The sequence below is a fragment of the Passer montanus genome, unplaced genomic scaffold (genome assembly GCF_014805655.1).
Source record: "Passer montanus isolate IOZ18808 unplaced genomic scaffold, ASM1480565v1 scaffold88, whole genome shotgun sequence".
NCBI classification, from domain to species: domain Eukaryota; kingdom Metazoa; phylum Chordata; class Aves; order Passeriformes; family Passeridae; genus Passer; species Passer montanus.
This window is the reverse complement of record NW_024374145.1, coordinates 680,949-708,111: the sequence shown is the minus strand read 5'-3', so window position 1 is coordinate 708,111 and position 27,163 is coordinate 680,949. Positions and strand designations below refer to the sequence as shown.

General features: G+C 37.1%; 1 long non-coding RNA gene across 1 annotated transcript in view; it reads right to left on the bottom strand.

Moving 5' to 3' along the window:
- The window catches only part of LOC120513757, a 76,876-nt gene that overhangs the window by 18,990 nt on the left and 30,723 nt on the right, over positions 1 to 27,163 (bottom strand). The window contains exon 2 of the long non-coding RNA XR_005630357.1: positions 17,054 to 17,124. This is a non-coding gene — a long non-coding RNA (uncharacterized LOC120513757). The remainder of the gene's footprint in view (positions 1 to 17,053; positions 17,125 to 27,163) is intronic.

Sequence of the window (27,163 nt, the reverse complement as noted above, 5' to 3'; positions counted from 1 at the left end):
AGATGGAAAACAGTAGAAGACAGAACACTCTTCCAGTCTTTTGGGTGTATAGAAGGCTCAAATTCTAATGCCAATATTTCAATATTAGAACATTAGAATTGGATGAAATACCCAACAGGAAGGCTTGAGTAATTAGAAAAATAGATGGAAATCTAAGCAGCAACCAAGACACCAGATTTATATTTTATCACTAGCATAGCTTCATGTTAAAACAGCCTGTGGGGTGGAATAATTTCTCATGGATCATGAATCAGCTGCTTTTCCACAGTGTGCGGTTTTCAAGTTGGTCCTACAACCAGGACTAATGGAATGGCACTCAGTAATTGAAGCAGATCTACACAGCCTTTTGGAATTGGACTGATTTCTATTCCAGTTGCTTTGGGAACTAACCAGATCATCACAAAAAACTGATTAAAAAATTTATCAGAGTGACATTATAGAGTTCCTGCTTAATACACTGAAGCACTGAAGGTCTGATCCTGCAGTGCTTATTCCCATAAGCAATACTTAATGAAATGCCCATTCCTGCTCACCTAAAAAGAATAATTCATGAGCAAAGATTTCTCATTTAAGTATTTACAAGAAGAGGTCTTCTCTTTGACCTTTCAATTACATTATCATATATACTTAGAAGTCATGGTATTAACAGCCATATTTTATGGCTTTATATTTACATATTCTAAGTGCTTTAAAAGTTACAAATTGATATGGTGGTAATCATTTTCCTCACTTATTTCACTAACACTTGGAAAGTAATTTCAGAGAACTTTCACTTCTAGCATTAACTTCGGTTTCTATGGAATACATGCTGACCTTAGCAGTACTACTAGTGTTCAGGATTAAATAATGACTAGAAGGTGATTTCTGTTAAAGTCAAATGAATAAAAGTAGGATGAGACTCCAAATCAAACCATAATCCTGACTGCCTCATATAGGTAAAATTAGATTTTTCTGTAATGAACACTATTTATGTCACTCCTGTACTCTTAAATGTTTCAATTATCTGCACTGATAGAAAAGAGCAAACCTTCATTGATCTAAAACATTATTCTATAACGTGCAAGAATTATTTAGGATTTGACAGGCATACACTGGTTATTAGGTTTTTCAGGGAACATGGAATAGCCAGAATGAACATCCAGCATCACACAAGCATTCTGATCCAACACACAGTGTTTACGGAGGAAGAGAAGTATCACTTAAAAGGCCATGGCTTGGACATTATGTCCTTCAGATATCAAAAATAATTTTAGAAATCAATTTTTATTCAGAGAGTGAGAAAAATCTGAGTACAGGTAATGTGTGACTCCAGGCAATAAGATGAGAGGATCATTGCTGTATCTGTCCCTGGAGCTGATGCCCACCCCTGGCAGAAGTATCACATATTCCACAGGCAATGTGAGTGGTCTATAATACCATCTATAAAGCCCTTTTCTTCTTTCATACTTCTCATAATTAAAGGAATGAATTGCCTTTCTTGCCTATTTTGTCTACCTGTTTGCAATTTCATTTTCACTCTTCTATTAATCTGAAGCCTTACAAACTATATCATTCTGCAAATCCAATCACACCATCAGCTCCAATTTCAGTCCACAGCAGCGAGTTATTGAACTGTAAAAAGAAAGAGCCAGAGATCTGTTTCTGCACGTAAGACCTGCACAGCCTTGTTTACTAATTTAATTTGATAACAAAGTTGGTAATTCTATTTCTTCCCAAATATTTGAATGTTTCATTTTTCTAGGTACATATCTGCTCATTTGATCTAATGGCTGTCCTTTCAAAAATGTCACAGAAAGCCATTAGCACAGCTTCACCAGTGTTAAATGGTTGGACATAAATGCTGATTGCTGAGAACAATATCCTTTGCCCACAGCACAGTGATGTAAAGGTTGGATAATTTTATTACCTTTAATAGCATTTGCAGCTATGCAAGCTAAGCCAATGATATGGGTAATCAAATCTCTGACTTACAGGGTGACCACCTGTGGCTATTAGGGAAGGAATCCCCATTATTTTAGGCCCAGGCACAATGCCACATAACCAATGATTTGCCATTTCAGAGGGGGGAAAGGGATGAGAAAAAGGATGAAAAAATTGCTCTGGATGGCAAACAAATTTAGTTTTAATCAGAATTCCTCATTGCCCTTTCACAGAGAATCTTAAACATAGTATGGGGGACTTCTGAAGCCTCCTTGTTGCCCCCTTCACCCTCCAGATTGCACATCTACTGCTTTGGCAAGTCTCAGATCTGTCAGATGCACAGTGCTGCCAAAAGAGGCAAACCTCACCCCATGGCTGTCACCTGTGCTTCCCTCTGCCCTGCTGTGGAGCTGCACATGTTTGGAATTACAGAATTTTCAACTGCAAGAGGCAGGCCCAGTGCCACTGCTGAGTGTCATGTTCTGGAAATGAGGGTGGGAGAGCTTCAAGGCATGTGGTCTGTTCACTTATTAAGATCGCCTCATTTCCTTAATTGTAGACTAATTGTGCAGGCTGACCACAATTTAATTTGGTATAAAGAGAGAATAGTGACCTCAAAACTAGTGAGATAAAGCTGGGGTTGTAGATATCTTCCAACTTACACAGCATTTCCTTCATTATTCCTTACCCTACTGTGTTTTCTGGGTCTCACCTTTGCAGACTTAAGCTTGTGCCTAAGCTTGTGTCTAAGCTTGGCATTGTGCAGAAATACATGTTGTACTTTTGAGTACTTGAAATAGGCTGTCGAGTTGAAATTTCAGAGTGATTTTAAGCCTCTCTTTTGAAACAGTGCAAATACACTGCAAATTATATAGTGAATATATTAAAAGAAAGAGCACAAAATATTTAGTCCTGAATTGCTGCATATTTGAGTTAAGATTTCTTCCATGGCAGCTACTATGGCTACTGAATCCTGAACTTTGGATCCAGAGATCTACTAAACCAGATAAACAACAAAATATTGTTCAAAGAGGTAGATGATAAATCAGAAATATCTCCTATGTTAAATTAGGAAACATGAAAGTAACTTTTTTTTTTTTTATGATGCATTCACTTTCAAGAATGCTGCATTGCAGAAAGCATTTAGCTTGTCATGTTATTCTATTATTTTATTTTACACTTCATTCGTTTCTATTACATAGTCTTGCACTTTATCATTAGGGTGTTCTGTTGCTGCAAACAGGCACATTGAATTCTGATCCAGTTATTCCAGAAGAAATTTTTTGTCAGCCTTTAAACTGAAACAAATGGATGAGTGTGACACTCAACAGTTTTAATAATGTGTTGACTCTTGGGTATTCATGGCCTTTAGATGCCTAAAAATAATAATGTTTTCGTATGAAAAATGAATATTGATTAATGAACTGATTTTTTTTTTTGAACAGCAGTTCAGCCAGTAGCTATACTTGTCATGAAACTTGTTATAAATCACATAATGTATATACCAAGCAAATTGAATTTTTTTCACTGCAAAATGCCTCCCTATCATACACATGTATCCACTGTTCTCCTTAACAATGGAGAAAAAAAATAATAAAAAATCAACTATCCTCCCTGGCATATGCTTAACAAATTTATGCATGAATAATTATCAGAAAAAATTCAGCAATATTGTAACCATCTGTGAAAGTAACAAACTTCTCTGTAAACCAATATCCTGTACACATAAGAATTCCTTTATCTGCAGGTGCTAGTATTGGAAAATGCTAAATCTTTCTGGAGTTGAAGATATACTCAGTATTAATTATTTACAATTTATTTTTCCAGAAAAATGGAGACTGAACTATCATTACTGTAATATACCAACCTCTGATAAGCCACAAAGACCCTAAGAATCTTCAAATTTGACTAGACAAACAACTTAAGACGATAAAAAATATAGAACAATAATACATTCAGGTGAAGAAAGAAGTAATGAAAGGAAAATAACTTCAATAAGCTCAACACCAAGGAAAAACATGAAAGGTGGAATATTTAACACAAAAATATTAGTAAATATTATCACAGTCCTGTAGAAATTTTAAACACACTGTGAACACTTTAATAAATTGAAACTTAAACCCATATTCTTGCTATTTTTTTACATTCATCAAACCAAACCATTCCTCTGGAGTTAGAAACAGGAGAGTCCCAGAGCATCCAAGTGCAGGGACAGATAGTCCAGTGCTTCTGCTAGTCCACCTGCTGCCTCCTGAGTCACCTGAAAAGCTCACCCAAAATACTTCTTCCCCTCTCAGCTCCAGCCTGAACATTTTCCACTTGGCTCTTAAAATGAAAGAAATTAGAGAATCACACTTTTTTTTTTTTTTTTGTTTGGCTGGTTGGGGTTGGTTTTTTTAAAGCATGACCCTTTTAACACTTCATTTTATGTATTTCGTTAACCATAACACTAAGGTCTATTGCTTATCCTCATTCCCATGATACTCAAAACCAATAAAGGTGACAGAATCTGAATGTATCTCGCTTCTTTCATTTTTCTCCACAAAATTTACTTTGTTTCGTCATACTTAAAGGATCCAGAAATAGTGGATATAATAAATATCCTGCACATAAATATTGGAAGGCGTGGGGTGGAGTACTTATTGGCTTCTAGGAAACCTCTAATTTCTTTTTATGCTGAAACATCCTTAAGGAAGAAAGCTTATCTTCTCATTGCATTTCACAAAAATTTCCCTTAATTGCACAAATCATGATTTTCTACATTTTCTCTCAAAGCTCTTTGTGGAACTCTTTTGATTCAGAGTACTTTGAGTTGCCTATTACTTGAACAATAACTTCCTTCAATAACGTGAAATACAGGCAATTCCATCAATCTGAGGTATTTTTCCTAATCTTTTAGACAGAAGAAAGCGATGTTATTTTAGATGAAAAAACCAAACACAGCAATCTGAGCAACAACAACCCAGTGTTGAAGCAATTCAGTTAGTTTATTTCTCCACTTCTCAAACTTTGGGTATTTTGATGAAAAGTAACTTGATTTTGTAAACCCACCATATTAACCACAGAAGGTTTGCTTATAATAGAAGTCATTCTGGTGCAGCATATAAGGATATTTCTTAAATCTAGACGTAAGGCAAACCACCTTTTCCTAATGATCTGTTTGTGAATGAATTTGACTGTTTTTCTAGCATGTCTGGTAGCAGTCAGGAGAACAATTTATGGATCCAAAAGAGACCATTTTGGTTTGACATGTCTCTGTTTTGTAGAAACAAACTCAAAGTTTATTTTCAGGGAGCCAAAAAAATTAACAACAGAATAAAAAAGGCATGTAAATCTTCATGATGTAATTATTCTGATTAATTTATTGACAACACAAAGTATGATTTTATTAAAAAGCTCTAATTGGAATCAACCACCAAAATCCTTTAAAATCATGCCTTGCTGTTCTTCAATCTCAATTTTCTCTCTGTCTGTAAATATTTAATGGCTTTCATTTTTACAAATGAATAGAATTGCATTTAGCTTATAAGAAAATAGTTTTGTAACCCTATTACAGAATGGGCAATCTCAGCACTTGCCACAAGTGTAAATCTTTTCCAGAATATTAACATATTCAGGAAAAAATAATCTTCATTTCAGAATCAACAGAATTTAAAAAAAAAACACTCATTTGGTAATTGAAACTTTTGGAATAATTGCATCTTTCAGATAAAGAAATCTTAAAGACCTCTACATTTTCCATCATAAAAGAATGGAATATTCAGGGGTTTCTAAGCAAAAAACCAAACCAGAAATTATAATGCTACTTTGTATGTTGTTTAAAAACTGATGTTTCAGTTAAAAAAAGTTTTGGCACATTTTTACTAACAAGTATAGGCATTCTCACAGCACAAAATCCTCAACATTCCTGCACAAATCAAGCAAAGGAGGGATTCTTACATGGGATTGTTATTGGATCACTCTAAATGTAAACATACCATATAAAATATTTTCTACAACTGCACAACTAAAAGTACTCAACAGAACTAAAAAGTCCTTTTCCTAACTTCCAGTTAATTTCATCATGGGTCTCTATTATAACTATAAAATATAGGTCTTTTTCCTCCTTCTTTGATGTTAAAACTCAAAAACAAATTCTAAGACACTTTTAGAAGCTCTACACAGACATAAAATTGCAAGTCACCAAGAAACCTTCTGAAAGAAAACTCTCTTCATGCTATTTTTTAGGATAGGTAGAATTATAAACTTTTTGTTGATTTGGTCAATTCTATGACCTTCCTCTTTTTCATTTCACTGGGACTCCATCTAAACAGTTTTATTATTGTCAGCCTCAGTCCTGAGGCAGATGTTCACAGTTAAGAACCAGAAGGAGTGGGAAAAGCCTAATGCAGGATGCCTTTGTGCTAGTATGAGAAACAAGGACTGGAACCTCTGAAGCTCTTGGTAGAATCAAGAATGGAGGACAAAAATAAATAAAACAAAATGTGGCCAGCTCAAGGCTTACAGGAAAGAAGGTCACCAGCCAGCACAGCCTGGGATGACACTCCAATGCCTGCAGTTTTTAAATATGACTCACAAGAAAAGAATAAGCAAGCTGTGCAAGAAGAGCAGATGGTAAAAATCTACGAATACTAACATAAAGTAGAGCAGAGAGCCTGTGTGTTCTAGGAGCAAAGTTGCAGAAGCTTGAAGAGAACTGTTGTATAAATAGTCTTTAAAGAAAGCAAGGGTGACCTCACCAAAATGCTTCCTAAATGACGTGGTTTCAAGATAAAGCACAGTCTCATTATGATAAAATGTATCAGCAGAATAAAAAAGCTTCTAAAATTAACAGGCAACACTGAATAATCCTCAGGCATGCTGTCATGAATAAGTGAAAAGTTTAGCCAGTAAAAAATGCATTGGTAAAATTTAATAAATTTAGTAAAATTGAATTCCATAATTAAAGTTATAAATTGAAAAATGGTAATATACCAAAATCTAAACCTTGTTTCAACATAGATAACAAAGTATTTCCTTTCTTATTTTAGAATTGTCATGCAGGTGCAATTAAGTTTGCCATACAGGAGAACGTGGACCTGAAATCCAGGGCAAGTATTAATTTCATGTTTTTAGCTTTCCTTTTTATCAAGGAAAAAATTCTCCTCCTGGATTATTTATATTAGCTAAATGGCACATAGCTTTGACACACAGAAGTTTTGGTTCTCCTTCCTACTTTCAGGAAGTTCTCTCAGTACAGAAGTAGACCTCCACTTGTTTCACATATTTGTATGGATTTTGACAGATCATATGCAAGTTAGAACATCCTGGGAGAATAGCTGACTGAACCCAAGAATCAGAGTATTGAAATGAAACAGTAAAACAAGATTCTCATGTGAATCAGCAAGGTGTCCAGTCCCATGGCTGTGAATAAGCTTTAAAAACAAACAAGATTAAATAGAAAAACACTGCTTGAATTTAAAATATTTGAGATAGTGATAATTAAACCTCTAGTTTTGTTCACTTTTACATCAATAAGTGAAGTCTTTGAAGGAGCAAGGCTCAGTTCTGTAGCCTATTTTTTTATAAACTTTGTGAAAAATATCATTTGCTGCATGAAGCAGCAGATGCTCATTTCTGATACAGCCTTTGCATTTACCCCATGTCCTTGTACAAGATACAGTCCCTGTGTAGAGAGGGAAAACACACAAGTTACACATTAGCTCCTGCTTTACAGGAACTGAATTATAGATGTAATCACCTCACTGTTTTCAAGCTACTTGGTAGACAATTAAAAAAAAAAAGCAATTTATTCTTAGAGACCAAATACTCTTCTCCTGGTCTCTTCAGTCTGTCTCTGTGAACACCTTAGAATTTTATTTTAATTGCTGACTTCATCAGCAGGAAATTATAGGCTTTAAGAACAGAATGCAGGAAAGCTTCAGATAGTAATAATCCATGACTAAATACAATCTTAAAAGGTGAATGAATACATGTTTAAAGAGTTTTGTTTAAATCCACTGCCTGAACAGTTCTAATTCTGTAACCTGCATAATTTACTGCATTATGATTACTAATATATTTTTAATTCAAACTGCACTATAATCATTGTTCAACACATACAAAAGAATAAAAAGGACAGAAAAATGTATGTATTCATTTGATAAAGTGTATTTAGTAGTTTTTCTATGATAAAACATTCTGCAGAATTGATTAGAATTTAGAGGTATATATAGTTCATAAATTACTGAATATACTGACATTTTTAATATATTTCCAGTGAATATTCACTTCAATTAATCTGCAGATTCCTCATAGTACAAACAAGTCAGCTTGTTTTAAAATACAGAACACAAACATATCCACTGTGTTTTAAACTCTACCTTTCAGCAACATGAGATCTTTTGGTTTTTCAAATTTCTTCTTAGTTTTTAATGCAATCATATTCTATTAAGTGCTATTGATTAGGGCAGTATTCCATTACACATTTCTAGGTCTATGGCCATACAAACAAAAATAACTCAAGGAGTAGGAAGAAAGATGGATACAATCTGTAGGTTATTCTACCTCTTCACTCGTGTAGTCATTCAGCCTGACTCCTACAGTAGGTAACAAAAAAGCAACATCTGCTGCATGATTCATTTTGTAGGCTTAGGCCTAAAATTAATCCAGGAGTTAGCATAAATTAATAAACATATGATATTGCTATTTTCTTCTTATATCATTACTAAAAGAAGAGAACAAATGTTTATTATTATCTAAAGGGAAAGCAATGTACAAGGAGTTCTTGAAAGATCACAAGATCATGCAAACATATTAACAAATTTCTCTAGATTAAAAACAGGGGTCAACCTCAAATGTGAGAAGTATTTTATACAAAGCAGAGCAATACTCAGCATGAATATTGGTCAGATATAGCAATATTCCTTCTCCTTGTCTTCCTGGGCACAAGTCTGTGTGCATGAAAATGACAAACAACATGGGGAAAGGCAGCAAGATTCCATGTTATTTTCTCCACAGATTAGGCAGATCAGGGTATGGACCAGAGAAGGACATGGCAGTGCTTCTACCAGACACACAGGAGGTTGTTTTTCTTGACTTCCCTGAGAGCCACTGAGTTCCTCCTGAGCTAGACCAATGCACAATGGCTGAGCATTAAAGTGGGAAAAATTGGGATGTCCCATTTGGCAGAGGCCCCATAGAGTTTGGATGTGCTTACAGCTGGTCTGTAGGCCAAACAACTGAGTTAACAGAAACAGAAATTGATAAAATACGAGTTTACCCATAGCAAGGAAGAAAGCAAGGCCATTAGCATGGAAACTGATAAAATATACGCGTAAGGGATACTTGCAGTCAGAGGATACATGCCTTAGTGAGCAGCATATGTGGTGCCTTAATAATTTGTTGTAAACTCATGCCAATTAACTATTGACGTTAATTGCTTTGTACCAACAAAATATAATAAGCTATTGCTTTGTCCAATTAATAAAATTGTCACCGTCATATTGTCTGGAAAAATTCCTTCACCAGGATTTCTCTCCTGGGAAGCTGAGAAGCCTCAGAAAAAAAGGAAAACAATATTATCTCATTTGCTTCTCCTGTGTTTTGCTGCTTTGGAATGTGGTTTGGACATTGTTTACCAACAGGTGGTTGTTTCATGTGAATTGTTTTTACTTACTGGCCAAGTCAGTAAAAACTTACAGCCAAGCTGTGTCAAGACTCTGGAAAGAGTCACAAGTTTTTGATTGATATCTTTTAGCCTTCTGTCTGTATCCTTTCTGCATTCTTTAGTATAGTTTAGTATAGTTTTAGTATAGTATTCTTTAATATAATATCAATCATAAAATAATAAATTAGCCTTCTAAGAACATGGAGTCAGATTCATCATTTCCTTCCTTCATCTGGGAACCCCGCAGATAAAAGATATAATGAGCTGGTTTGATGTAACCAATGACTTAAGATCATGCTCTGTTAAGGGTATAAAACTTAAGAACAACTTGTAACAAAGAAGAAGCCATTGTTGTCACCGCACAAGTGTGTGTGTATGTCACGTGTCTATCTCAACAGTGACAACACAGTGACGGTGAAGTACTTTTGGGCAGAACCCTCTCTGGGAATCAGGGATCCTGGATGTATTCCTGGCCCTCAGAACCTCTTACCAGTCAAGATAAAAAACAAGCTAAGGATGAAGAGGGACATGGCACACATTGGCATCTGCTCCTAACAACCAGAACAGCATCAGGGGACACAAATATCTCCTTTTGGATATTGTGCTGGGGTTTGCAGCTATATATCAAAGCTATAGACCATTTTGTGACAAGTGGGAAATTGATTTTTCACGAGCCTCAGTGAAGGGGTGCACAAACCTTTGTCCTTTTGCTGTGTGAGGGAGCATTCAGCAGGGCCAGGTGTTAACAAGTTCCTCCTTCAGAGGGGAACACAGCTTTCATACAGCACAGCAGGAAGCTCCAAAAACACCCTAACAGTGACACTGAACTGCGAGGGCCACCAGCTACTTCTCTGATCGACTCCCAGCTTCTAAAAATTCTTCAGATAGAAAAAAACCCCTTCTTTATAAGGAAGGTAAAGGTTTATATACTACCACAGCACTAGTAACTCACACCCTCCTAAGAAATCAAGACCTGCTTTCCATGACTTCTGCTTTCTTGCCTAATTTGTGGAGCTCCAGAGTTTTTTTCCTAAGGAAGAAGCTATGGGAGGACAAAGTAAGACAATTTTACATCAGACTTGTTGGTCTGTTGGGTGCTGCTACAAGCACAAAATATTAACATAAACAAAAAACACAAAACCAAAACCAAAATTAAACAGTAGTTCTGCTTGGTATATACTAATATACTTTGCTTCAGATGGTCTAAGTTATTCCACTTCAAATGAATAAATAAGAATACTAAATAGAAGAATTGGTGAATACAGACAAATATCTAAATCCATTTTTCTGATGAATAAGAGTTTATGTAATCTATTATTATTGAATTAATGAGACTGGCTATCATGATGATAACCTTTAAATTATTTTAATGTAGACATTTATAATATGAATGAAGTGTGGTTTTCTAAAAATACTATTCAGTGGCCATTTATAAAAACAATCACAACTGAAAAATAAAAACCAAGCATCGAGAAAAAAAATTGTTCTCTGTTTGAAATGTGTTTCAAAACATATTTGAAATATGTTTTAAAAATATCATTATATAAAAGCAGATCTTAGAAAAAGCATATGTTTTAAGTATTTTACCTGCTTTTCATCAATAGATAATAATGACTTAAATATTTTTTTCCAGTATACCTTTCATCAATTAAAAACTATTGTTTAGTTATTTAGTTGAGAGAATAAGGCAACATAGGCATCCTAATATAATTATCAGAAAGTAAGTTAAAGAAATTAAAGATTGCTACAATGTTACATCCTTGTCGAAGCCAGAGAACAGTAGAATCAATATATGAAAGGTTGCATATCTTTAGTACCATTAGGCAAAACAAAAGAAAATGTATTACATGCTGTCCAGTTTTTCCATCATTATGGTATTTATTTCCTTTGATTCTACTTTTTCCTTTTAAAGTATTACCTCACCATTAAGCCTGCAAAATAATTGCATGTTAGCATAAACCTGCACTTAACTTTTATTCTGTAGGCCTCTATGCAAAAGTCTGACTTAGCATGTAAGTTCAAGAAAATAGACTTTGTAAACATTATAACAGCAAACTACAGCATTCAGAAGAATATTACATAGTTTTTGTGAAAGTAAAAAACAGTATGTAACAGCTAAATACATGTGAATTATATACACAGAGAATTGTCTAAAGAAAAAAAAAACATAATAGAATTCCTGTGTTTACAGTCCATTAACAAATTTTAGATCCAAAACCAGGAGTTTTTTTTATGACAGTGTAAATCCAGGTGACAGTAGTCGTCTTGATACACCTGCTGGCACTACCGTTTTCATGCTCGTCTAACACTGAGAACATCTTTTCATTCTAATAGTTATCTTTGGCTATCCCAAGCCTAATAACAGTGTAATCCCCACCCTAATAATGGAATCATCAGATGAACTTGTAGGATTGTTACAGATGATTGGAAAGAGCTGCATGGAAGACTACAGGAAAAATCATTTCTCAAATATATCTGGGTAGAGTGACATCAGATGTACAGTCACAGATGCAAACAGGTCTCTGACAAGCAGAGAACACTGGATGTTTAAGAGAATTTCTTATTTTGAAGTTCACTGACAAGCCATTCTACTGAAGACAGAAGTGGCAGAGAGCTAATTTTTAAAAACCTTTCCCAGCTATCTGCTGTACCAGAACTAAAACTTTTACTAAATTTAAGGAATGGATGCAATCAACTTGATTATTGTTCAGGTATTTTGAATCACCTGCGAAGACAAGAAAAGAAAGTAACAGCATTGAGAGATTTTTCTTTCAGTATAAGCTGAGACGGAGTTAAAGTGAGAGAATTAGAGAAATAGTTATTTAGATTACAGGGATAAAGCCACAAATTACATTGGGCACTGAAATACTATTTAGATAGCAGAGCCCTCCCATGGGCCCAGAAACTTTTGATCAGCTGGTGCCTATTCCTAATGCTGCCTTTTAAAAGCTGATGCACTTACACACTGTTCCCACTCATAACCAGCATGGTTTAGGCTCACTGTGAATCAATTTCATCTGGATCAGAGACATTCAGAGCTGCCAGGTCTAAGCATTCATACGCAGTAAACCAGGCGATTTGCAGAACTTTAATTTCAGCTTTTGCTCCATTTCGTCACATAGTTTCACAGCATATGCAGTTACCAAAGTAATTCAGGCACTTACAGAGCAAAACATCAGCAGAGAGCCAAAACTACTAGATCCATGCCTACTGCTGAAGGCCAGGCCTTGCTTTTCTTCAAGGTGCACTTGAACAACTTCTTCCCATCAGCTGTAACTCTGAAAGTTGCCCTGATTAATAAGAAATTTGTTACACTTCTCTTCTTCAGGACACCGAAATTTTAAAGTAGATTTAAAATATATGAATGGAGAAACTTATTTACATCATCAGAACAAAGGTTTACTTCCCCTGTTACCCCACCTCCAACATGTCACTCACAGTGTTCAGGAAAAGAGCAGAAGTGTGACAGGCAACATGTGCCAGGAGAAAGACCCCCCTCCCTCCAATACCATACAAGCATCTGACAATCAGGTTTAGGGAAGATGTTTTATAGCCTCTAATGGACACTGGATTTTTCAAATTTTTTCTTGTTCTCTTGGACTCCCTGCCTCTAGAAAGCATAAGTTTAAATGACTAACCTCTCCCCAAGGGGGAAGAGAGATATTATTTTTCCACTTTAGAACTGCAGCTGAATAATGGCATTGGGCACCTTTTAGAACCAGCATTGTCAGAAGCCGTGAGCAATCACTCCCCATTCACCTTTTCTATACTCTCATGATTTCTTAAATCTCCATCATATTTCACCTCACCAGTTGGTTTATTTTTTTTTTTATCTGAAGAGTCAGTTTCATCTTTCTTTTAAGAACTTCCCATCTTCCACACTGCTCTTCTTTCCTGCTCCTGGCCTCATCTGGTTTTTGAATGCAATATCAAGCTGTCTTTCCTAACTGCTGAGAACTGAATGAGAGCCCAGCATTGCACATATATCAGTGGAGCTGTTTCAACTTGTCCTTAAGTGCATTCATTACTTTGCATTTATGACCAGTGTAGTTCTGCATGTCTTTAATCGCATCATATGAGCGTTCTCCACAAAGTCAAATAAAAGCAGTATTTGCAGTCACTACCTTTTATTCCCTTGAAATCAGGGCTGATTTAGTGCAAGGTCATGCTCCACAACCATTCACTCAGTCACTTAATTTCTTAGTTTCCCAAGGACTCTAAGGCAATACTATGCTAACCTTAGATTTGCTACAGTTCATTTTCTTGTTTTACTCTCAAACTCTTACTATTAGTACTGCAATTTGAGGTTGTTCCAAGGGCTTCTCAGCAAAGAAGGTGAAACATTGCTTTGTTTCTAAAATCCTCTGGAGCAAGGAGTGCAGCAAACACTGGCTGTAGCTGTTTGCTGCTGCCTTACATTCTGTCAGCTGCTTCTTTCACCTCACTCTACTCTTGTGTTAGCCAGTCCCACCAGTTTACCAGTATGCTCCACTATCTCAGAGTTTAATAGAAGCTTATGATCTACCACACATCACATAAAATCCAGTTCACCACTGGTCCCTTCTAATGCTGCTGCAGAGCTCAAAAGCAAATCACATCTACCTCATTAGGAGAGGAAATTACTTGCATTCTCCTTCTTTCAAAATCAAGGACAAATTCTTCATCATTGGGTTTCTTTAGACAAACCAACCACAGAATTAAGAGGTTTTTACAGCTTCCTGTGTTCTTGATGCTGATTTCAGGGAAGTACATCCAACATCAGTATTGTGGAAGATCAGGTCTTTCATTTTCATTTGGATATATTTGACCCTTACAAGCAAAGGGCTGAAGCTTCTAGTCAGGGGACAAATAAGGTGCATCTTAAAATTTTCACCTGAATGGCATTAAGTAGCAGGACCTAGAGTTAAGAAGAAGGTCTGGCTGGTTTTATTTTTCCAAAACTGGAAAAAATAGATGCATATCTTTTGAGGTTCAAGATTACTATTCCCACTCTGTGGGGCAGTAACAACCATGTTTAAAGTAAAAATACTCGAGGACCTGCAAGCTCTCATTCTCGTCTGTTCTAGCTGGCATGTGTGATACTCAGATGGAGTTCTCAAGTTTGTACAGCAACACCTATTCCCTTTGAAATCACCAGAAACATTGCATGAATTCAAGTGAAGCTAATGGGACCACTTTTGGAGCAGGATACATGACAGCTGAAGTAGTGCTGTCACAATCTGGCTTTTGCAAAATACTTTCAAAGCAGAGTTAAGCTACTGCCACATAACAACACCTGCTGCTCTGATACCATAAAATAAACTTTGCAGATGTTATTTTTAGCCGAATCTACTTTTTGTTTGTTTATTTGTTTAATTAAATACCCATCTTTTCTTATATTGATTGCAGGGCATCTGTTCATCTGCGTGATTCTGACTCATTTCTTCAGTCCTTTATTTGCCTTTCTATTCTATTTATTCATTTGTACCTATACTACTGTAACAGCAAGACTTTCTGATCTCTTCAATGCTTGTCCTCCTTTTGCCAGGGTCCATTCATCTTAACAGAGCTAAGGTTATGAAATATGAATTAATAATTCTTCCAAGTCAATAAAAAACTACGCCAGTATAAAAAATTTGTGTAATGACTACAATGTGTTGGGCAAATAAAAACCTACAAAAGAGATTTACAAGATTTTCTGGAGTTTAAATATTTAAATCATACTCTGCTGATACAAGGACATAATTCTGATTACCTCAGTGGAATTACCAAAATTTCTCTGTCTTATAACCATGAACATTAAACAGCCCAAATCAAACATAACTGAATTTCCAGATGCCTTACTCTAAAGAAATAGAAAAAAATCCAAAGAAAGGCAGCTCATCTGTCTAAGGCAGGTGCAGGGAAGTGCTGCCATCTGTCTTATGATACTCTTTGTAATATCCCTAAGACTACCTTATACTTCTGGTGTGGTTCAGTCTCAAAGTACTGAGAGATGAAGTGCAAATATTTAGCAGCTGTTCTTTATAATACTAAATCTGCTTCTACCTTGATTTTTTTTTTCCCAGACTCCAATGTAGCAGATTAGGACAGAAAATGTTCTTTTTTGCTGTTCAACTCTTCAACTGCAAATATAATTTTAAGCAAGGAATGTACACCATTCTCTTCTATAGTAACAATATTTTTGGACCTCATATTTTTACAGTATTTAGTAGATATTAACAAGATAATTTAAGTAAAATTCTTTTTTTCTTTTAAAAACAAAACATATTTTTCCAAGTTTTCTCAGTTAGTTGACAAAACGATCTATTTTACAATTCCTGGTGGTAATTTTGTAATTACTTTCCACTAGTTATTTCACAAGTTAATGTCAAAATACCACTTGAAAAATCACATAAGATGTCAAAGAATCCATATAATTTAATTTACCCTTTGTCATCTTGCAAACAGGATGACGGTAAGGGCAGCAAATAACATCTGAACTTTAGTTGTAGAGATGTATTATCAAAATATAACCACAACACATGCACTTTTATTCCAAGAGGAAATAGGTTCAGATTGTTATAGAACCTTCCAGCTGGGAACATAATATCAGGGCTGGGCTTGATACTTTGGTCCACGAGATTTAAAAAGAAAAAATAAAGTGACCCCAACACAGAAACAGTGTATTCAATAGCATTGTAAAAAAATTCCCAGGAACGTAAGAAAGCCATAATCAATGGCCAGAATCCCAAGTCACAAATTAATCTTACTTATGTATTTATCTGCTTTGCTTAATCTATTTTTTCTACCCTTATTTCTATTTTTAATTATTTAATCTTTTCATTTTAACTGAAAATCTATGTTCCCTCGTTGTTGACTTTGGTTCAAAGCAGGGTCTGCAGTTCAGTTTCACATAAGCTTGTCATGAAAAAGCTATCAAAACCATTCACACAGTCTGCCCTCTTCTCAGGGACAAAAGAGAACATCAAAGTGCTTTGTACTTATTGTAAACGTGTGACCCTCCTTCCCAGACTGCCAAGATGCAAATATAGAGCTGCATTCAATTTTGATAAAATTCTCACAGCACAGTAATGCAGCTTGAACTTTGTGTTTTAGAAAGGAAAGCAGCAGAAATTGAATACAGATGCAATAAACTCTGAGAATAATATTGTTCTTGCAACACAAACCTTTTTACAGCACTGAAGAAAAACATACATTTTAACTGTTTTGCATTAACCAGCTTTTTTTTATACCTTCCATTTCCTGTTTCCATTATTCAAATAGAAAGCAATCAGAATTTTTAACAAAAATCACTCTTGACCTTTTAAGTAAGGGCAAGTACAATGAGACTTGACTTGTATTCACAATAATCTTAAATCATATTTCCTGACCCTGATGCCTCCTATTTTCAGCTTTATCACTTATGATTTCTTTGTGATCTTTCAAGATAATTAAAGAGACTACATCATTCTTTAAACAAATAGTCCACAAGCTGAAGATAAAACTGGAAACCAAGTTGCCTACCTCTTTTCCTAATGGCTTGATCCTTGTATTTTAGCTTTCAGCAAAAGAGGGCCATTTCCTGCAGTACCCCACTGGAGAAAAAAAGGGGAAAAATAAATCATTTTAGTCACTGAGAAACAAAAAATGTAAGTTTCAATATATCAAGGTTTTGTTCCATCTGGGAGTGTGAAAGAATATGTCATTTTAAGTTATGCAATTTAAAGTATCTAAAACATGTTCCATTTAATCATTTGCATCTTGCAGCATTATTTTATTAATTAGTGAAATACTTATAGCTTCTGGCTGTAATCAAAATGTTTTCTCCAAATTATCCTGCTTATTTCAAATGAAGACTTAAAATGTGAAAACAGAAAATCCAGTAAATATGTGAAACTAAATGATCTATGAATATTCACTCATAGATGGCAGAGTGAAAGAACACACAAAAGCTGCTCTGAACATAATCTTCTCCAGGCCCTCACAGCATAACCAGATCTAACCCATGTGGCTACAGTGACTTGTAACTGTCTTGAAAATGCTTTGATTATGAATAAAGGACTGGAAGAAATTCTCAACATAAATAATTTTAGACTGTTACAATAGTTATAAACCATTTTTCTCCTCCCATTTTCAAAAGCAACTCATTAATGGAACTGTTCAGCTGTCTAAACGGGAAAACAGCAAAGCTAAATGGAGGCACAAGCCAAAACTGAACCACTAGATTAAAACTGATCCTGCACATATGGGACAACATTCCTGTCTCCTGAACAGAGACACATCTGCCTGCTCTACTGTCAGTCTGTGCTTTTCCATGGGTGGAGAGAGTCCTTTCTTACCCTCTCACCATTTTGCACTAGAAAACTCTCTTCCATTCTGCCTTTTCTCTTGAGGTTGAAAACTTAAATAAATCTTTAGCCAGAAAAGTGGCTCCCAGGATTTGCAGTCTCAGGGGAAGGACTTTAATTTATTCTAACCAAAGAGCAGCATACACCAGCATCAGCAGGCCTGTGCTTACCTTGCTGCTTGCCTAAATTGGTCTTCCATGATTTAACTCATTTCCACAATGGACCAGTGCAAGGAAATCTATGCAAAGAAGGGAAAGAGAGAAAAAAACCCTAAAACAACAAAACTGCTGCCATGGCATTACTCATGTCCTCTCCCTGTCCTAACAGCAGCTGTAGGAATACCAAACTCCTGCTAACTCCTCTACATTCCATCTGGTGCCCAAATGGAAGTTAGTGATTCCTGAGCCAAGCCCCAAAACGATGACTTGTAGCATCTCCATAACTGAGTGTCCTTTGCTTTATTTGGAAATGGATTTGTACTAAGATGCCTAAATAATTACATAACATTTGTCACGTGCATCAACAGTTCACTGCCTTTGGCTGTCCAACTGATTTCAGATACAGTCAGTTTGGATTTGAGCAAGCACAGAGACTAAATATTTACTAGAGGTAATGGCATTCTTCAAAAGAAATTATTACATTGCTAATACAGGCAATGCAATAAAAATGACTTCTCTTTAATATTTTATTTATAGTAATTATTTTGAGTCTCGGAGTTTTTCTTTTTTAAAAAAAAAGAAACTGGTGGAAAATGCTAATTTTAATGTAATATTTTAAAGTCTTATTTAAAATGCTGGAGGCATTTTCTTGGCATTTGTAAACAGTAGCATTTTCATTTCCTTCTGAAAAGGAAATAGAAGTGATTGCCATCATTCTTGTTATGTTTTTTCTTTTACATTTTCAGGAGCCGCCTTTTTTGTTTGTTTGGAGTTGTGGGGGTTTGTTGCTTGTTTGGTGCTGTTTTTTTAGAAACAGGGTTAGAGATGGATCTGTGGTGGGTTAGCCCTGGCTGTCAGTCAGCCACCCTCACTGCCCTTCTCAGCAGAACAGGGAAACACTGTAAGACAAAAAAAATCTCCAGGGTGTAGATAAGGACAGGGAGCTCCCTCACCAATTACAAAAACCCCAAAAACTAAAACCACCTTCCTGCCTTCTTCCCAGGCTCATTCCCGAGTCTTCTGGCTCCTGCTGCCCCTGAGGAGCTGAGTGCTGCCCTGGGGGCCCCTGAGAGCCCCTGGAAGTGGCCACACCTCCCAGGGCAGTGCTGGGCTTCAGCTGGGGACCCTATTGCTGCTAACACAAATAGCCATTAAAAATCCTGTCTAATCCTCCAGACAAAGATAAGAAAACTTCTGACAATATACAGGATTAAAACCAAGTCTTTCAGCTTCCTTCCATAAGGTTTGGGCTTATTTTCCTCTGTGATAATGACAGGAAAAAAATGAACTCTCTGAAATACCAGGGAATAAGTCAAAAATGTATTTTAGGCTTTGAAATATTAGAGTGACAACTCCTTAGTATGCACCTTTTCAGATCAAGAGAATGTAAAGGCAAAACACCATTAGAAATACCGAAGGAAGGGGGCTGGGATCTAAACACACAATTCAAATGAGTTAGCAAGATGCAAATCACTAAGGGTCATGTTCACTTCATGGGAAAAATCAGAAAAGTCAGATCTACACTTTGAAATGGGTATACTCAAAAAAGCCAAACCAAACCAATTTCAATTAGACTTTTTTTTTTTACAAAGGATAGAAATTCAATGTAGATGAAGTAATAAGAGCTCTGAAATTAGCTATACAGAAAGTATGTTCCTTATAATACATGAGTTCTATGAGTATTTGGTTTCAAAATTACATCATTTTTCTACTTTTTATTCCCCACTAAATACAAATCAATGACACTTGTGCAATAACAGTAAAACTGGTCTTCTGCCAGACTTTGTGGCCTCACACAGGGTATTTATGGAAACAACTTGTACAAATCATGGACCTAGCTTAATCTTTAGATTCTGAATTAAATTATGTTTCAAAAACCATAAGAAAAGAGGAAAAAGAATAATAGAATGATACTGAATAGAACACATTTGATACACTCAGACAAAGTTACCTTTAATTCTCTAACTTCTACAAAGTGCAGCCAAACACTAAGATCCACAATTTTACAAGTGTGTGTCTTAAACACTGCAAGAATTCTAGCAAGCTAAACAGTTTTATTCTATTACCATTATTTACACACATTATTACCTTTTCTCTCTGCTATAGAGGAAAGGGAAATACCTCAGACTACAGTATAGTTCTCTGTCTTATTTTTAAATGGTTGAGAATGTTCTGGGCTGTTTCAATGCACACTCTGGAAACGCATTCCAACAATAAGACAATGGTTACTCTGTGTTTAAGCAAAATGTAAAACCCATCATTACTTGAGGAGATGATCTCTAAATGCATAAATTCTGACTGGCAGCCAGTTAGTTATCACCTTTACCACTTGCCCACACATTTGTTTTTGTTAATGTTTTTGAACTGCCTTTTTCTAAAGACCTAATAGAACTTTATGAAATATGGTGACACAGAACTCTGACACAGTCCTTGTTACAAAACATGCCTCAGATGGCAATTACTCAAAGGATGCCATGAGCTCAACAAAACCTTCAATAAATACAGGAGAAGTGAACATCTGCAGCTATTGTTTCAGCTGTAAATCTTGTGAATGCTTTTTACTGTAGCAACAAACTGCTAATAAATCCAACTTTCATTGCCAGAAACATATAAAGGACAGGATACACTTCATGATGTTTTCTCCGTGTCCTCCCCGAGCCCATGCACTCAGGCATATTGTTTCCAGATATATTTTATAGCTAGCAGTGATACACTGTCCCCTCTACCCTTTCTCTTGACTGATGAGACAGAGAACATTGACTGAATGCCATTACCTGGCACTACCTCCCTCTTGCTCAACAGAAATGGGAGGCTTTATGCTTACAGTTCATATTAGATTTAGCAGCAATCATCAGCATTAATTGCACATATATCATTTGGCAAACAGACTTCTTAAAAAAAATCCCCAAGAAGCAATTTAAGTGCTGTCCCTTCTACTGTGCAAAAGCAACAGTTTCCTGGCCTGCTTTTAATATGTGTATTCAAGATGTAGGACTGACAGGCCAGCCACAGAGAAAGATACTCAATAAAGTCTCAGATTTTCAAAGTACTTTAAATGCTAATTCAATAAAGTAGCACAAAAGCTAGACACTTCTCAATAACATTAGTTTCCACTAGTTTCCACCAAAAAAAAAAAAAGGAAAAAGAAAAATAAATCATTTCTACAGTAAGATTTACATAAGTATTCACATTGCACATAGCTTTAAGCCCTAATAACTACAAAGGTCATTGGCTTTGGCTTGTTTTTCCTTTCACCTCCTGTCACCACACTTTGTTCTGAATGAGGACATGATGGAGCCATAAAGAGACAAACTAATATTGCTTGAGCAGAAAAGCTGAACTAAAGATGGCCACCCTTATACCTGAGCTCTAAAAATCTCTGTTGATGCCAAGTTGGTTTAAATTCAGGCTGAGGGGTGTTGAAGGCACATGGCTTGTCAGCAAGCTGTGTTCCATGAAACAGTGGCTCACTACTGACAGCAGCACACACCAGCTGGGAGGGGCAGAGGCATTCAGCAAAGCTGCTGCGCAGGTGTTTGCTCTTCACGTCCCTTGGTGCCCTAACTCAACTTTTTCTTTGCTTCTTCATTTCTTGAAGGTTTGAAACCCACCATCATCTACAGCCTTCAGAAAGGTAAAGCTGATGGGACAATGTGTGAGTTATTGAAGGTTTCTTTGTCTCCACATCCTCATTCATTAACCACACTGAAAAGGAAGGAGAGGAGAACTGTTCTACAGATAACTAACATGTTGTCACCTACCTCAAAGGTAAAGATGACATTATAACCATTTCTCTGATACAGTTCAGCATAAGCTGTTGAGTCAGGGAAGACTGCAAATTCAAAATTTATCTGAGAGATGTATAATTTGTTTTCTGGGACCTCAGCATTTTGCTGGTGTTCATGCTTAGCAAGTTCTATGTAGCTCTGCTGTACTGGTGTTTTCACAGCTGGCTATCTGCCTTCTAGAAGCAGATTCATCTAAAACTAAAGGGAAGCAACAGCTTAGTAGACCCTGACTAACAAAGACAGAGAAAAATATTTCAGTGCTAGAGGCAGAGGAAAAGATTTGAGTAGCAAAGACAAATATTTCAGTACAGAGAAGAGGGAAGAGGAAGTGGAGAAACAGAAGATGACTATCTCATATGAAATTCATTAAAAAACCCTTTTTTTTCCTCAAAGTTTTACACAATACATTCTATAGAAATAATTGTCATCACAAAGGGTATCAGACATCAGAGGTCAACAGGTTTTGGAAACATAAAGGATTTGCCATGGTCACTAAATGTAGTAATAATAAACAGAGAATACTGATGTGTCAGGAAGTGACTTAGTGCATAGGACTATTTTCTCAGTTAAGAAGAATTACATTCCAGAAAATACACTTTTATAGAAACCATATTTCAATTGGGCATTTATTCAATTAAGTTCAAAAATTGCCAAAAGCACTTTCTATTGCCAGGAGATACATTAGTATCAACACATGACATGGGTTTCCAGACAACTTTTTAGTAGCTTTTCTTTGATTAAAGACATGCAGGTAGAAGGTTCTGAAGAAACTACAAACAGATGCATTATAGCAACAGATATGACTTCACAATGGAGTTGATTACCTTCTACTTGGAGGCTGAGTAAGTGACTGTAAGAAGATATCCATTTTTAGGGAGCGCTGCCACTGATGTTTTGTTAGTTGGCATTTACTAAACAGACCAAAACAGGTGTATATTTGATTCAGGGCAGTTTAAGGGAAAGCTGCTTATTCTTTTACAAACTAATCCCTCTTCCCTTGTGTTCAGTCACATAATAGTCTGCAGTTCACAAGTACCAAATACTAGCTAGCATTGTAAAGATGGAATCAATAGCATAATCCTATTAAATTCCACATTGCAGGCTACTTTTCAGATATATAGTGGAATCCTCTTAAATCGATTTTTTTTTTTAATAAAAGGTAGGGTTATGTGAGGCTTTAGCTAGAAACCTAAAATGTATTGTCTACATAATGTTCTTAAGATAGCAGTCCAGTCTGTTTTCCTCTGTACAATTTCTGTGTATTGACTGGATTGTAACTGTGATGCTTTACTAGATGAACTTCCAAAAGAAAACAAACAGTTCTTTAGTTATTGCAACCATAGAACAAGGAAATAATTTATAAGTTTTCTCACATAAGTCTTCAATGAGAAGTGACACACATGAGTGCATGTAAGCTATTGTTGTGATTTCATCCCAGCGCAATGCAGCCACTTGCTCCCCCACCAACTGGATCCTGGGGAGAGAATGGGAAGGGTAAAATCCAGAAAACTTGTGGGTTGAGATAAAGCCAGTTTAACAAAAGCCACACACACAAGCAAAACAAAACAAGGCATTAATTCATTCCTGTGGGAAGGTGTTCAGCCATCTCCAGGACAGCAGGGCCCCATCACAGGTAACAGCAACTTGGGAAGACAAAAACATCTCTTTAAATGTCCCTACCTTCTCCACACTCGATATTCTGAGCCTAATTTCCTATGGTTTGGAATATCCATTTTGTCAGTTGCGATCACCTGTCCTGGCTGTATCTCCTCCCAACTTCCCAGGCACCCCCAAATTCCTCACTAGTGTGGCAGCACAACAAGTAGAAAAGGTCTTGGCTTTGTGTTTGTGCTCAGCAGTAACAAAAACATTTTTGTTTATCAGCCCTGTGTTCAGCACAAATCCAAAACACATCCCCATACGCTGTGAAGATCAAACCCCAGCCAAATCCAGTACATTCCATTCCTTACCCTGTACTATTTACATCATGATCCCACACTGTGCAATACAACTTCCTTGCCCACCACTCCCCTTTGCCTTCTTTACTATAATACACAAATTCCCACAAAATATCTATTGAATTTATTTAGCCCATGACTTTGGGCTGCTTCTCTCATGGTGGTCACTCAGGACAGGACAGTGGTGTGCTACATGGAGTTACTGGGCATCAAAGCCAGCTCGGGTCAGGTCACTACTGCACTGTTCCTTGTAAGGCTTCTCCTCCACAGGTTTGTGTGGTTTCTGTCACAGTAATTCCTGTAACACACAACTCCAATCATGCCTTGCAGCAATTTAAAGGTACCTTCATTACAATCTTCACCCCTGGTCCTTTTGGGCCATGTTAATCTGGTTTAATGTTGCAATGAACTCCTCTTCTTTTCCCCAGCCTGGCTGCAGCAAAGGGGAGTTCTGCTGTAGTCCCCCAGAATAGCCCACATCACAGTCTTCCATGGACTGCAGGAGGACAGCTGCTTCACCATGGTCTTCACCACGGGCTGGAGGGGAATCTTTGATTTCCCTGTTCCAGCCTGGTGTCCCAGCCACCTTGGACAGTCCTCCCTGCACTTGTCCATCACTGGTCCTTCCCACAGGCTGCAGTTCTTCACAAACTGCTCCAGCATGCGTCCCCCATGATTCACAAGTCCTGCCAGCAAACCTGCTCCATCACAGGTGTCTCATGGAGTCACATCCTCCTTCAGGCATCCCCCTGCTCTGGCATGGAGTTTCCATGGGCTGCAGGTGGATCTCCTCCATTGTCTACTCATTCACAAGTCACAATCCCTTCAACTCAAGCTGAGACCGAAGTGCCAGCCTGTCCAGCACAGCAACACAGAAACAGCAGCCATAGCCAGGCACATATCTGCCAGCCCAGGCACATCCCTGGCTGTCATCAAAACATCCCCAGGCACAATACAGTGAGGTGACAAGAGGTACAGCACCACAGGAAGGAGTGACAGCCACTAACAAGCACTAGACTCTCATTGACAATCATGGAAACAAGCCCCATGGCAAGCACAGGAGCCTGCTCATTACTGCCTAAACAGCACTACCAGACATAAATTCAATCTGGTACATCCCATCAGACCTGTCATCTCAAACCCTTCAGGCCCATCACTGGGCACCAAATAAGGCTATTGGGATTTTGGAACAGTATCCCCCAATTCAGTGTCCCCACTGAGATTCTCCTCACAGCACTGTCCCCCTCACTCTCCTGTGACAGGATGGAGAGAACTGAAAGCACAAAAGCAAAGAACACAGGATAAGATAAGAACAATTTACTGGAAATAGCTATGGGATAAGAAAAAGAAAATAGTCACATAAACACTGCTAATAACAGAGGAAAAAAGATACAATCCACACATAAAAAAACCCTGATAATAGACAGTACATATGGCTCCCTGCATCATTTTCTTGACCAGAAGGAACCCCTTCTTCCCAGAAGAGTCCCTGTCCTCTGCCAATTATCTAAGGAGTATAGAATAACCACTGGGTCCTAGCCATGTCCACTCCCAGTTACTGCAAAAAAAAATTAACCCCATCCTGGCCAGAACCAGGGCAGTTATTGCCACCTATTGCCAAAATTCCTTCACTAACACAATCAGATTGTTAGTTTTTCTGAAAGTTAGTGTTAGCATTTACTTGATCATCTTTCTGAATAATATCTCTTTTACTGTTCACTTAATCCCAAACTTTGATCATATTTGAAAGCTGGAGGATTTCTAAATCTCTTTTGAAAAACTGTCATGTTTGAACCAATAGGAAGACTTAATGCCTTTCCCCGCAGGAATATAGCAGGGGTGTAAATACCACTTGTGACACTAGCTACCTAATTCTTGAACCAACAAAAAAAATGTTACCTTGTGATTAGTACCCAGTCCACACCCAGGTCACTGCAACATGTGTTATGTTGTAATTGCTGATGGGCAGGCTGAGATTTCCAGCTGTTTATCAGTGGAAGAAGATTTATCCAGCAAGTCATGCCATAGTCCATACGTATTCCAGGAGACCTGGATATTTGTCTTGTGTCTCTCAGAACAAAGAATGTACACACAGGGATTTAAGAAATTCTCTCTCTATTTCCACAGAAAAGGTCTGTAAATGTTCTACTTCCTACCTTTCTCTGTACCACAAACGCTTCCCAGTTGTGCAGCCACTGCAGATCCTGATGCTATCAGCAAATGTACCAAAAAATTAGGGCCTCTACAGTACCTCAATTACCTTGAGAATCACAAAAATCTGTAACTACAGTTTGTAAGTCAGAAAATCATAGCAACTCTATGATCAGGGTGATAAACTGACATTGCCAAAGAGATGACAGATTTCTCATTTCTCCAGGCAATAAATGTACATACTCAATGTTTTCTAAACTAATTTGATGCATTTTGCAGATTGATTTTTATTTCTAACTTCATACAACATCAGAATTCCTGTATTTCACAAATCATCAGCACCATCCCTCACACGTGCAGTACTGTCTAGACACCTTCTCTGAAATGGAATCCTGGGAACAGACAGGAGCTGAGGGCCAGGCAATGCCTCTGCTTGACCTTCTGGTGCAATAGGGCCATAAAGGAGCTGGGGAGAGCACCCAGAACCCTGCCTTTGACCCATCCATCTTCCACATTTTAAATGAATCTCTCAATAGATCACAACATGTTACAAAGGTTTGGGATTGACAGGAGAGGGGGAAAAAAAGCACAAGTATAGCAGCCTCATTAGGATTCTGCTCTCAGAGACTCCACACAGCTTTGTCTTTTGAAGAGTAAAAGCTGCTTAACAAGTCAGCAATAGCCTGGTCCCCCCCAGAACAGCTATGGTAACAGCCTTCATTGCACAAACACGTTTCTTGAACTACTTTCCCAAGTCCCTGCTAATGCAAACCTGTGGAGTGAAATAAATGCAAGACAGCTCTTTTGTCTCCCTGGGTTTTTTAAACACTCCACATGACAAGTATATCACTCCTGCTTCCTGTCTTTTACCTTCTGTTAGAAATTATTCATCAGAATACACATTTCTGAGATTAGGGATGAATAGTTCATGCAGCTAAATCCACAGAATCAGTTGCACAACTGCAGTCAAAGTTAACCAAAGATTTCAGAGATTTTTTCCTAGCAAAGACATTTGGCAGTGCACTTTGAGATGTACTTGTTCAACCCCTAGAAAAAAAACTTTTTACGGTTAACAGGAATGTGTTGGGGTGGTACACAATTATGCTAATCAGGGGCCATAACAAAATCAATTTACCCACCCCAAAAATTCAGTTGTGGCTCTTCTCATTTTTAAAGACTGGCAGGCAGAAGAGTTGATTTTCCCCTTCCCTCCCAATTTCTCTGAAAATCT